We start from the raw sequence: 13656 nt of genomic DNA, 5'->3' as shown, positions 1-13656 counted from the left end.
CCTTTTCTTCAGCTTAACAAATGGAGCTATCCTATACTGTCCTGCCTGGCCCATGTAATCTTTTCACTCTCCCCGGCATTGGGCCATCTCCGGCCATTAGGCTCCACAGCCAATGGCAGCAAGTGGTGCCCCAACAAGGGACCCTGAGGCAAGGGACACCTGAAGCAGACGAACCCAAAGCAAACAGACCCGAGGCAACGGACTTGGAGCAAACAAACCCAAAGAAGATGGACCAAGGTGAACACAGACCCAAAGCAGATGAACCTGAAGCAGATGGGTTCAGAGGACAGAAGCTCTGAAACAGTGAGTCTCCCTTGGAGAGGCCCTGGTAAAAAAGGAGCTTCAGTGGGCAAACACAGTCAGCTAAAATAAGGGAGATAATCTTTCCTCGGGGATTAAGGAGATGGGAGAGCAATGATCTTTCCTCTCCTTTACTTTCACTTTCCTTTTCTAAGTATCACCAGGGTTATATGGGGATTAAAGAGGTGGGGCAGACACAATCTATACTATATGAAAGCCTTAAAGAAGCTAGTAAGGGAAAGAAGTCTCTTAATAACAACTACCCAAATCACAAGAATTTTTAGAGACAGCAGAGATGGGCACATCTCCCCTACAGCTGGGGATCTGCCCCAGGTCATCTTAAAAATTTGGGTCTCTAAGACCCCAATAAAGCATGGCACCTGGCCTCCGTTACATTCCTGACAGCCAAGCAATTTGTGTAAAGGATTCAAAAAATCCTCTGTGTTTCCTGTCTCTGTGTCTGTGTTCTGTCTCTGTGTTTCTGTGTTGAGTGTGTAACCTGACACCCTGTAACGTCCACTATCTGTCTTTCTTTCCCTCCCTGACTCCAGTCTTTTCAGAGGAACAGGAGGGCGGGAGAGAAAAAGAGAAAAATGTTTTCTTGTTTAGGTTTTTTTATGGAAAAGGCAAGATGGAGAAGTATCAGGTCAAAATTAGAAAGAAATAAAGTTTGGAAACTTTTGGGAAATAGTTGGAAATAATGCTTTCTTTCTTTCTCACTCCATTCCACATCTGGCCAATTTGAAATGTGAAGAGAGATAAGAAAGAAAGTGAGAAACTTTTCCCTCAGATTTAAGTGAAGTGTGTTACTCCCAATATGATAAATCAGAATTTATTATACCATTTGGCACTAATCATGTTGGTAAACAAAATGGACTCTTAGCACTCAGTTCAACCAGGTACCCTTGAAGAGTTTGGCCTTTGTTTCCTTGATTAGATTTGGGAGTCCTTGGTGACCTCCTTGCCTCAGGGGAGGGCCTAGTTTACACTTGAGTTTGAGTGACATGTTTGGGACATCAGAGGTTTTTAGACCATGTGGGTTTAAGTCAACTCTTTGTGATGATTCTAGGTCACGTGGGTGAGTCACTGTGATGATTTTAGGTCACATGGGTGAATCGCATGTGTGACTCACCCTTGACCCTGAAAAAGATATAAGAGCAGGGGTTGGCTTTCTCTTTTTTGGAGCTCTTGCCCACAGCCATGGTGGCTCGAGTGACTCTGGGCCAGCCCTTGTTAAATGAGCTCTCGGGCTGAACTTAGATGTTGGTAACTATGAATTATATTTGGTCTGTCTGTCAATGTTTGTAATTTGTTTGTATTTTGCTCTGAAGTTCAGGGTGTTGGCTTTCTCCCCTGAACTAAGTGAATGATGTCTGTATGCTGGATTAAAGTAAGCTTGTCAACCCCTTAATGTTGCTTTCCTTAGTAAAGCAGATCAAAAGAACCTGGGCTTTTGCAGCATGCTGGTAGCGTGCTTGTTGGGCTTCTGTTGGTCTTTCACCCCCACAACAGCTGCTAACCAGATTGTTGAAACACTAAGGCAAATTGGAAAATGGATAGATCTCAAAAAGAGACACTTTGAGTCTCCCAGTATGAGGAGAAGGGACAAGGAGCCACTGGATATTTTTTTCCAGAGTCCCGCTCACCTTTGACTGGCAGATTCAAAGTCCTCACTTTCAAAAAGTTTTTAAGGAGTGAACACGAAAGTGAAATCTACTTGAGTAAAAATTAGAATCACTAAAATTCTCTTAGAAAAACGAAAGAAAGGGGGCAACAGAAACATTCCCGTATTTTCTTAATAGACTCACACAAGTCATCCAAATGAGTGTAGGGGACGCTGAAGCTGCCAATATATTGTTACAAAAGTTGGCAGTTGAAAATTGTAATGCCTATTGTAAGAGCCCTGCTAGGTGGGGGACCTCATATGACCATCTCTGAGATGATTCAAAAATGCCAAAAAGTGGGCACAATGGCATACCAGGCTGAGGGTAGTGGCCACTGCTTTTAATCAACAGCAGCCAAAAACCACTGTAAAATGCTATAACCATGGAAAGTCCAGACACATGAAAAAGGAATGTAGAGCACCACGTAAAGGGATACAGAAAAGTTCTGTGTCCCAACCAACCACACCGTGCCTTAGGTGTGGAATGGGGAACTGGAATGTGGAATTGGGCATCAGAATGCTGTTTGAATTTGGGAAACCACTCTCAGGGCCAGCCCTGGCCCCGGCAAACAATAGGGGCCACCCTTTCCCTAGTTCCCCCTCAGACGGTTCCAACTATGACCCTAACAATGGGACTCCTCATAGGATGCTCCTCCCAGTAGCTCCTCCCTCAGAGGGCTCATTATAGTCCCCGGGGTAGTAGATTCAGATTACATGGGAGAAATCAAAATTTTATTATACACAATCTTGCCACATCACATACATATAGGAAAGGGGGAGAGAATAGCGCAATTGATTTTGATAAAATATGAAACCACAGGGAACTATTTTCAGAAGGTTCGGGGCTCACAAGGATTTGGAAGCATAGGAAGAAAGGCTTTCTGGGTACAAGATATTACAGAAAAAAGACCAACTTTGAAAGTAAAAATAGAAGGCATAGAATTTGAAGGATTGATAGATACTGGAGCAGACAAATCAATCATCGCAGACCAACTTTGGCCAAAAGCCTGGCCACTAGTAACAAGTGATGTCATTGCAAGGAGTAGGGACAGTCACCATCCCGAAACAAAGTGCAAGATGGTTAAGCTGGGAGGTTGAGAAACAGAGAAGAAAATTCAGACCATATGTTTTATCATATCTACCTACAAATCTATGGGGGAGAGACCTCTTGGGATATATGAAGGTCACTATACAACTTCATCCCCCCTAGGATTTTTAGGAAGGGCCACTGTCATAAATTCTAAGAATAGAGTTCCTAAGGAAACCTGGCCCGCAGTATGGGTCGAACAATGGCCTTTAACATCAGAAAAAGTACAGGTCCTTACCGATATTGTTAATGAACAATTAAAAATTACTGGACTACCTGAAAGCCATGATCAAAAAAAGAGCCTAGATATCATCTTTCAAGAAATTATCAAGGAGAACTGCCCTGATATTCTAGAGCCACAGGGCAAAACAGAAATTGAAAGAATCCACCAATTGCCTCCTCAAATAGATCCCAAAAAGAAATCTAGGAATATTGTCACCAAATTCCAGAGCTCCCAGATCAAGGAGAAAATACTTAAAGCAGCCAGAAAGAAACAATTTGAGTATTGTGGAAACACAATCAGAATAACAAAAGATCTAGCAGCTTCTACATTAAGAGATCGAAGGGCTTGGAATATGATATTCCGGAGGTCAATGGAGCTAGGATTAAAACCAAGAATCACCTACCCAGCAAAACTGAGTATCATGCTCCAAGGCAAAATATGGATTTTCGATAAAATAGAGGACTTTCAAGCTTTCTCAGTGAAAAGACCAGAGCTGAATAGAAAATTTCACTTTCAAACACAAGAATCAAGAGAAGCATGAAAAGGTAATCAAGAAAAAGAACAAGAAAAAGAAATTGCAAGGGACTTACTAAAATTGAACTGTTTTGTTTACATCCTACATGGAAAGATGATGTGTATGATTCATGAGACCTCAGTATTAGGGTAGCTGAAGGGAATATGCATACACACACACACACACACACACACACACATATATATATATATATGTTTATGTATATATATGTATATGTGAGTGTGTATATATGTATGTGTGTATATATATGGAGAGAGAGAGAGAGTGGACACAGGGTGAGTTGAAGATGAAGGGAAGATATCTAAAAGAAATAAAATCAAATTAAGGGATGAGAGAGGAATATATTGAGAGAGGGAGATAGGGAGAGATAGAATGGGGTAAATTATCTTGCATAAAAGTGGCAAGAAAAAGCAGTTCTGTAGGAAGAGAAGAGAAGGCAGGTGAGGGGGAATGAGTGAATCTTGCTCTCATCAGATTTGACCTAAGGAGGGAATACCATACATACTCAATTGGGTATCTTACCCCACAGGAAAAAAGGAGGAAGAAAATTAAAAAAGGGGGGGATGACAGAAGGGAGAGCAGATGGGGGTGGAGGTAATCAAAAACAAACACTTTCAAAAGGGGACAGGGTCAAGGGAGAAAATTCAATAAAGTGGGATAGATTAGGAAGGAGCAAAATATAGTTAGTCTTTCACAGCATGAGTATTGTGGAAGGGTTATACATAATGATATGCATGTGGCCTATGTTGAATTGCTTGCCTTCTTAGGGAGGGTGGGTGGGAAGGGAAGAGGGGAGAGAATTTGGAACTCAAAGTTTTAAAAACAGATGTTCAAAAACAAAAAAAAAGTTTTTGCATGCAACTAGAAAATAAGATACACAGGCAATGGGACGTAGAAATTTATCTTGCCCTACAAGAAAGGAAGAGAAAAGGGAATGGGAGGGGAGCGGGGTGACAGAAGGGAGGGCTGACTGAGGAACAGGGCAACCAGAATGTAGGGTAGAAATGGGGAGAAAATTTGTAATTCAAACTCTTGTGAAAATCAATGCTGAAAAAAAAATATATTAAATAAAATAATAAAAAAAAAATAAGAAAAGTGGCAGTTAGGTGGCTCAGTGGGTAGTGAACTAGATGTGAAACATGGAAAACTTAAATTGGAATCCTCCCCCATACACTTTAAGGAGCTGTTAGTATGACTCAGAATTATGTTGCAGCCAGTTCAAACTGACTCCTGAGAGCTGATTGTTAAATTTTCAGTGTAAGCATTTACACTTTGAAAATCAACAAATGTTACAAACCAGGGCTTGATTTATTATTTTGTTGATTGTCTATACTTAAGAAAGTGTGAAAGTATTAATAATTCAGATTAAACTTAAAATGCCATGCAAAAAAAAAAACTATCTGCACAGGCAAGGTCATCATCCCCGGGAAAAGAACTTGTTTGAGTTATGTAAATTCTAAACAATGAACTTGGCTTGCTGAGAAATTGCAGGTTCATGTACAATAGATAGAAAAGATTCTAATGATTGACTTTTACACCAGGACAAGTTTAAATTTGAGAAGGAAAGATATTTAATTAAATCCCTTATATGTATATGAGTCCTGGCAAATCTTTTTTCCTTATTGCAACTAAAAGCAACTAACTGTACCTGGCTATAGGCTATAATTGGTGGAACTTGCTGTTTATGGCAAAAGGCACTTGGGACCATAACTAATTTTGCTTTGAGTTTGAATTTGAGTCTGCATTAAATCAGTATCTGAGAGAAATGCCACAAGCTACTCGCGGGGAATGTGATCCTCTACCGTTAACAGGTGGAGGTCTGCATTTGGGAAAAAGCTGAGGGGACGATCTTAGTCTCAATCTAGGATGGGATCCTCCTGGCTCAGTTTCCCTTTGTGTTCCTTTGAAAAGGAATGTTCCCACCTGACTATTCCTGAGTTTAGCTATGGAAACAGATACTACATAATTGAAGAGCTATAGCTATATTTCAATTTAAACAAAGCCAAGGATGTTTTATCCTGTCATATTTGGCATGTCACATTTCCCTGCTTTTTTCCTTCTATAGCAAATTTCTATGATTGGAGCAAGTAGTTAGTATAAGATATGAGCTCTTTTGTGTTATCCTACTGGGCAATCTAATAATACGTGTGCAAAAAAATTATACAATCTGCTTAAGACTCACCTTTAGATGTTAGCTTTGTTTTAAAGGATTGTGAGAGCAGCAGTACTTTTCCTGTGATCAGTCTCCTACTGTTACCAATGTGAGATTCTATTACAACACCTTTTTGACTAGGAAACTTTGTGACAGCTAGGAATTCTTCAGTAACTAGAAACTTTGTTTGTTATTACCAACTTAGTAAAGCTTTATATACAACAGTAAAAATGCACGTGAGCCATTTAGGACTCGCTTTGTAAATATTCCTTAAGCAATGTAAGAATGTTATTCTGTTATTTGATTCTAAAGTCTTGTTACAATTAATGTTGCTAAAAAGAAAAATGGTTTGTGGTTTATTTTATAAATGCCATCAAAGAAATATGACATGATTAAAAGGTTAAGATTCTGTATGCATTGTGTTAAAATTGACTATTTAATGTATTTATGTATGTACTGAAGCCTGTTATTAATTCTTTAAGTGACATCTCATCCTCCTGATGAGGAAATTAATAATGGATGAATGTAGAGTGTAGGACACTGGCTTCTGATGTGAATTTCTTAAACATGACAGTTTGCCATGGTTCAAGTTTTGAGTTTGTGAGAATGATCAGGGTTATGGAGTTTGGAGGTGGTATTTTGGAATTGTGCTAGATCACTCTTGTAGGAGAGTGGACAGAAAGCTGGTTTCTACAAGAAGAGAAGAAGATGCTGAGATGCAGTGCTGGAGATGGCTGGAACTAAGGACCAGAGGATTTCACTGATGGTGTTCCTTGCCAGACAGCTGTATAAGAAAGGACTTTTTGAATCTTAAAGAGACAATTGCTTTTTGACTTTATATTCAGAAAGGGGACTGCCACCTTTGATTTGTCAATGCATTGAATATTTACTTAAAAGGGGATTACTATGTACAAGTTTGTCTCTCCTATCCCTATTTCTTTGTATCTACAAATTTATGGCATAATCATAATGTGACACGAGATACAATTGATTTAGAATTTATCACCCATTTAACTAAAGACAGCAAAGCCCCAGGAATTGATCCTGAAGGGAACTCCTAAAGTAAGTCAAAACAACATTGTTGCCACTTTCTCCCCTTGTTTGCCTTCTTAACACTATTGTGTCTCATAAGGCCCTGTCTTCTACAAGCTGTTATTTGACTCATCACTAGCTTAAACTCCATCTTAAAATAATGGGGAGGAGATGTAGAGCTCCAGCTCTGAGAAAGTCCATTCTGGGATAAGATACAGGTCAGGTTTTCCCTGAAGTCTGTTCTTGCCCTTGGGCTGATAACTCAGCATATGGGCTCTCCAACCCCCCCACCCCCACCCCGCACACAAGTGCTCTCTCCAAAGTTCTCTCAACACACACATGCTCTCTTCAAAACCTCAACGGCACACATGGGCTATACACCATCTGTGGGTTATTAACACAATATTGTTTATGGCAAAAGGGGAACAAAGCACAAGGAAGTCATGCTATATAACAAATGTCTCACACACGAATTTGTTGATCTGCTTGCCTGAAAGGGTACATAAGCTCTTTTATTCAGCTTAATAAACAGAGCTGTCCTATGCTCGGCTCCCTGGGGAGGGGTCTCCGGCCGGCGGGGACCCTGATCAGGAACAATGAAGAGACAAGGAGACAGAGGTGGAGAAGTCTCGTTTATTCAAGGAAGCAGCAAAGCTTTTATAACAGTTTCAGCCAATCATATGCTAGCTCGGCACCTGCAAGGAGGCTTATTGCCAATCATGTAAAAAGTTTTAGCTGTGTGTATGCCCTCGTGGATCCCCTGTGCACTGTCTCATGCTCAGGTGTTGCTGAGAGTGTGGAGACCCGACCCAGCCTGTTTGGCCTTGACTGTGAATGGAGGCAGCACTCTTTTCCCACGGGACCAGCTGTGAGCCTCAACAGCACTTAACAGTCCTATACTCTCCTGTCTGGCCCATGCAATCTTTTCATTCTCCACAGCTTTCAGGCCATCTCTGGCCATTAGGCACCACAGCTGCTGGCAGCACATTACCATCTGCTTTGCCCCTGCATCCTAATGACCACAAGACCTTCCCATCAGTCTTGCAGCTGAAACTTCCTATACGTCTTATGGCCTCCATCTGAAGGGGAGCACTAGAGAATAGAGATGTCCTGGGTTTTCTATTTGTGTAACTCAGACTTAGCACAGTTCTTTGCTTTGTAAATGCTTTCCCACTCATTTATTCATTCGTTCATTTTTTGTGATATATTCTTGTGGTTCTTTTACATGTCTAATGGCTCCTCAGACTCCTTGGCTCATTCATCATCCTCATGACATCTCAACTCTGAGTATGATGCAAGGCTCTATATTGGGCCCCTTTCTCTTTTTTCTCTGCTCTTTGTCTCATTGTCCTCATCAGTTTCTATGGGTTTTATTATCTCTATGCAAATGACTCAGTTCTATATATCTAGCCCCAGCCTTTCTCTTAAATTCAGTCCTACATCACCAATTGCTATTTAAATATTTCAAACTGTATGTCCCAGAGATATATCAAATTCAACATGTCTAAAACAGAAGTCATTATATTTCCCTCAAAGCCCACCCTTCTTCAGAACTTCCCTATCACTGCTAAAGGCACCGACATTCTTCGAGTTTTCTCAGGTTCATAACCTGATTATTATCTTTGACTCTTTACTTTCCCTCACTCCACATATCCAACCATTTGTCAAATCTTGCCTGGGCCTGGGAGAAGAAAGGATTTGAGAAGGAAGACACAAGACGGGACACACCAAACCACCGTCTCTTGCCTGGCTTTCTGGGGAAAAAAGGACACCAAATTCTATAATGCTCCCTTCCTCAGTCACAAGCCTGAGCCTCTCTAGCGGATACCTCCTCTCTCCTCCCTTTCTTTCCCCTCCCTCTTCTTCCCCTCCCCAGCTTTCCAACTATACACAGATGATGCCTAATGTTCTGAAAAGTCTCCAACCCAAGGCCAAATGCCTAGGGATGTTGATAACCTAAATCCCATTGTTGGATAATTAACAAACTCCCACCCTCTCTATCCCAGCCAGTGATTCTGAACCCCATCTTTCATTATCCAAAGACTTTCTGTTTGTCCCATACTGCCTGCTCCCTTCTTCCCATTCCCCTCATCCCACCCCGACCCCCAACCCAATATCTCACTCTAAAGCTACCCTCCCAACACTGTTCTTTAGAATGGCTGCTCCATTATTAATAAACTTGCTTCAAGTTAAACCCTTTCCTTTCCTGTTTCTTCCATCTTGAGCTCACTGAGACCTGACTCCCTGACCCAGCTTCCATGGCCATTCTTTCCAGCACTTGTTACATTTTCATTCATACTCCCAAATCATTATTCAAGGTGACGGAGTTGTAATACTCATACTCCCCAGTGTCACTTCCATGCTTGCTATGTACCTCCATTACTCAGTAACTCTCCTCCTTTGAGCTTCACTTAATCCGTATCTACCACCCAATCAAAACTCTGGTAGCTGTTACCTACCGATTATCTATCATTCCTCCACAATTTTCAGTGCCTGGCTCACAGTGTTTTTCCCTTCCCCAACTTATACCCTCAAACTGAAGGTCTTCAATATATATCTTGATACTCCCTTAAACTCCCTAACCTCACAGTTCCTCAATTTACTCATTTCTCTTCTTCACCCAACCTCAGCCACACACAGAGATTGCTATCACTCACACATGTTCCACATTCATGTTTATAATCTCTTTAATTCTTTTATTTGAGCGTTCTACCTCTCCCTCTCTCTTGCAACTCCAAAGCGTGTTTTTCATCCTCACCATGAATTCCAATGCCTTGACCCCCTCAGTTCTTTCCCAGGCCATCACCCCTACATGGGTCTCCTCCCTTCCCCACCTTGGTCCCTGGTAAACCAGTTCGACTCTATACTGTCCTCTTTTCTTGAATCCCTTGCCACTTCATCCTATTGCTCATCTTGCCCCGCCAAGTTTAAGCCGTGGATTGTTCCCAACACCCACTCTTTTCATTCCGACTCACACGCTGTTGGAAAAAGCTGAAAAAAAATCACAAAATCTTGGGTCCACTACAAATTTATGTTATATAATCTCAACCAAGCACTTACTGCTACAAGGCAATCTTTTAATATTTCTCTGATTGATTCATTATTCCATTCATCACAGCACCTTTTCCCTACCTTTTCATTCCTCTTTAAATCTCCCACAGCTACACTCCTCTTTCCTCCCACTCTATGAGAACCTTACCTCATGTTTCACTAAAAAATCTTAGCTATTTGCCAAGTGCTCCCCCTTATCTTCTCCATTTCACCTCACATCATTCAGATGACTTCCTCCTCCATCTCACAAGAAGAGATAGCCCTTTTTCTTGCCAAGGCTACCCCTTGAGTGCCTTAGCACAGTGCCTGGCATATAGTAGTTGCTTAATAAATATCTGACTATTATTGACTTCTAGATGCATGTGATCCTATTCCATCCAGAAGATTGCCCCCTATATATCATCCCCACTCTCTCACTAGTTTTCAATCTCTCCCTGTCTACTTGTTTCTTCCCTGCCGTCCATATCTCCCCCATCCTCAAAAAACTCTCACTTGATCTGTCCATACCTGTTATTATCCCATGTTTCCTCCCTTTTGTGGCCAAACTCCTTTAGAAGGCCATCCATAATCATACTACCAACCACTTCCTCTCCTCTATTCTTGACTCTCTGCATTCTGGTTTCCAAATTCATCACACAAGTGAAACTTGAAGTTTTAAACTGATTTCAATTTCCAAATCTAATGTCTTTTTCTTTATCTTCATCCTTATTGACCTTTCTGTAGCCTTTAACCTATGGGTCACCTTCTGTTCCTTGATATTCTTTTCTCTCTAGGTTTTCATGACACTCTCCTACCCCATTTTTCTCCTAACTGTCTGACTGCTCCTTTTCAGTCTCCTTTGCTATATCTTCATTCAGGTAATGCCCCAAAATTGTGGATGTCTCCCAAGGCTCTGTCCTAGGTCCTCTTCTTCTATACTATTTCTTTTGGTGATCTCATCAGATTCCAGGTATTCAAATAACAGTCTTCGTGCAGATGATTCTGATCTCTATTTTGTCCAACCTTAACCCCTCTCCTGACCTCCAACTGTCTACTGGACATCTCAAACTGATTGTCTCATAAACATCTTAAACTCGACATCCTCAAAACTGAACTCATTATCTTTCCCTCAAACTCTTCCTTCTTCCCAAACTCCTTATTACTATCAAGGGTAACACCATCCTCACCCCCAATCTGTTTGGGAGTCCTGTCAATGCCACCTTCATAATAGCTCTAATATATGCTTCTGTCTCTCTCTGCTACAGACCCTTACACCTCACAAGTGGACTATGGCAATAGCCTTCTGGTTCATCTCTCAAACTTCAAGTCTTACCCCACCCCAATCCATCCTCCATTCATCTGTCAAAGTGATCTTCCTAAAAGGCAGATCTGACCATATGGTCAGTGGTTCCCTATTACCTATAAGATCAAATATAAACCCTTCTATTTGGATTTTAAAGCCTGGCCCTTTCCTTCCTTCTCTCACCTTACTTCTGAGAAGATTAAAATTGATCCTGTATCATTTATTTATTGATCCTAATTACAATTAATTGATTTTGTCCTTTAACTGCTTTGATCCTATAATTGCTTAAGTTGTGGGTCTTTGTCTCTGAACTTAGTTCAGAATTCAGCTGGTCTGTAATGCAATAACTTAAAAAATCTAGTTCTCCTAGTAATCACTGATCTATTCTTGCCTATTCTTAGCTGACCTTAGGGAAATGTTTGTGAACACAACGGAGTTGGGTCTAATATCTTTACATCACCAAGCTATCCTTCAAAAATGCCTGGTTTGCTGTCAAAAAGTCTAGCCCACTATCTTGCACCTGGACTCAATGAGCACTTTTTAGTCTCAGAAGAGAAGAGAGTTGTTGCTAGCCTCTATTACCAAACTTCCAAATAATCATGTTGTTCCCCAAGTCTCAGCTCTGTGATCAATCATGTTGCCCTCAATTCTATGATGCCACCTACCCTGTTCTTTTCTTTGTTCTGTACTCCTCAAAACCTATAAAAGGGGAACTGTTCTTTTGCTTGGGGTCTTTGGCATAAATGGAAGCAAACCATTGACCCAGTTATTGACCCAGCTAATAAACTTTATCTTGCTTGGAGAATTGCCCCAGTTTATCCTTTTGTTCAGTTTCACCTGTGACACTCTTCTCCCCTCGCTCTGAGATCCAGTGACACACGATTCATTGCTGTTCTTCCAATGAGACATTCTATCTCCAAGCTCCATGCATTTTCACTGGCTATCCTCTATGCTTGGAACTCTCTCCCTCCTCATCCTGGCCTGCTGGCTTTCCTGTCTTTCTTCAAGTACCAGTTAAATTCTTACATCCTGTAAGAAGTCTTTCCTGGTCCTCCTTAGTACCTCTTTTTTGAGAGTATCTCCAATTAATTAAGTATGGTTTGTGTATACACACACAGTCACATGGAAGCCTAAGTCACATGAGCTTGAGTCACATGAAGCCTGTGGTGGGAAGGGCTTGCTGAAAGGGTGGAACAGGAAGGAGTGGAGCAGGAAGGGTGGAGCAGAGCTGAGAGGAAGGAAGTTGGTCAGATCAGTTAGAGCTAAGAGACAGAGAGGAAGCAGGCAGCTAGCTGTGAGTGTTCATTTGTGGAAAGGCCCTAGCAGGGGGAAGGCTTGGGGATGGCAGTGCCCCCTGCATTGCTAATGTATATAGCTTTCTTTGTTGCTATGATGGATTTGGCTTTCTGGTGTGGGATTCTGTTTTCTGGTGTTTGAATAAATGTTTTGGTTTTCTGTTGAATTTTAGTGATTCAGAACTATGCCAGCATATTCATAGCCACCATAGGCATTGTGAATATTGTGTTGGTGCTACATTTGGTGACGAGGATCACATTGGCGATACAGTACACTAACCAGACTATTGGTCCATGGCCAGCAGGAATCAAATTATCCAAACTTCTATTAGCTCTACTCTGATAGGTGGGGTCTATAGAGAAGATCATCCAACTTCCTGCTAGATGTGGGTTGGGTGGAAAAAAGAGTCAATCTGGTTGTATAGCCACTGGGTTATACACCACTATATAATCACAAGTCATAACCTACTGTTCCCCTTCCCTTCACTCCTGATAATGGATCAACAAACAACTGAGATAGTAGAGACTTACTCTTGTTGGAGAATGGAGGTGTTCAAAGAATCTGAACCAGGTAATTTATCTAGTCAGAAAGGAGTTGCCTATAACATTAGAAAAGAGGGCTTGTTTCAAGTATGCATCCCACCATTCCACGATGCCCACTGCTTGAGGGCGGTATGGGTAGTGGAAGACCTATCTAATGCCCTGATTTGGGGCCCATTATTAAATTCAGGATATGGTAGAATTCATTGTTATTAGAAACATGATCTGCATAATTGGGGTCTTTTTCAAGGGCCATGATAGCCTTCCATTAGGGTCAGTGACAAGTGTAGCTAACTCATACCCTATCAAGATATATCATAGGCTCCAGTGTCATGGAAGAGGCCCTACATAGTCCACTTGCTAAGATCTAGACAGCTATACTCCCTGGGGGATCTTCCCTAAGGGTCCTTTTCTCTGTGGCAATGAAATAGGCAGAAAGTACAACCAGCCTTCTTTTCCTTGGCTTCTTTCTGAGTGAGGTAGAGATTTAACTGGT

Source organism: Trichosurus vulpecula, chromosome 1, assembly GCF_011100635.1.
Source record: "Trichosurus vulpecula isolate mTriVul1 chromosome 1, mTriVul1.pri, whole genome shotgun sequence".
NCBI lineage: Eukaryota > Metazoa > Chordata > Mammalia > Diprotodontia > Phalangeridae > Trichosurus > Trichosurus vulpecula.
This window is presented reverse-complemented; position numbering follows the sequence as displayed.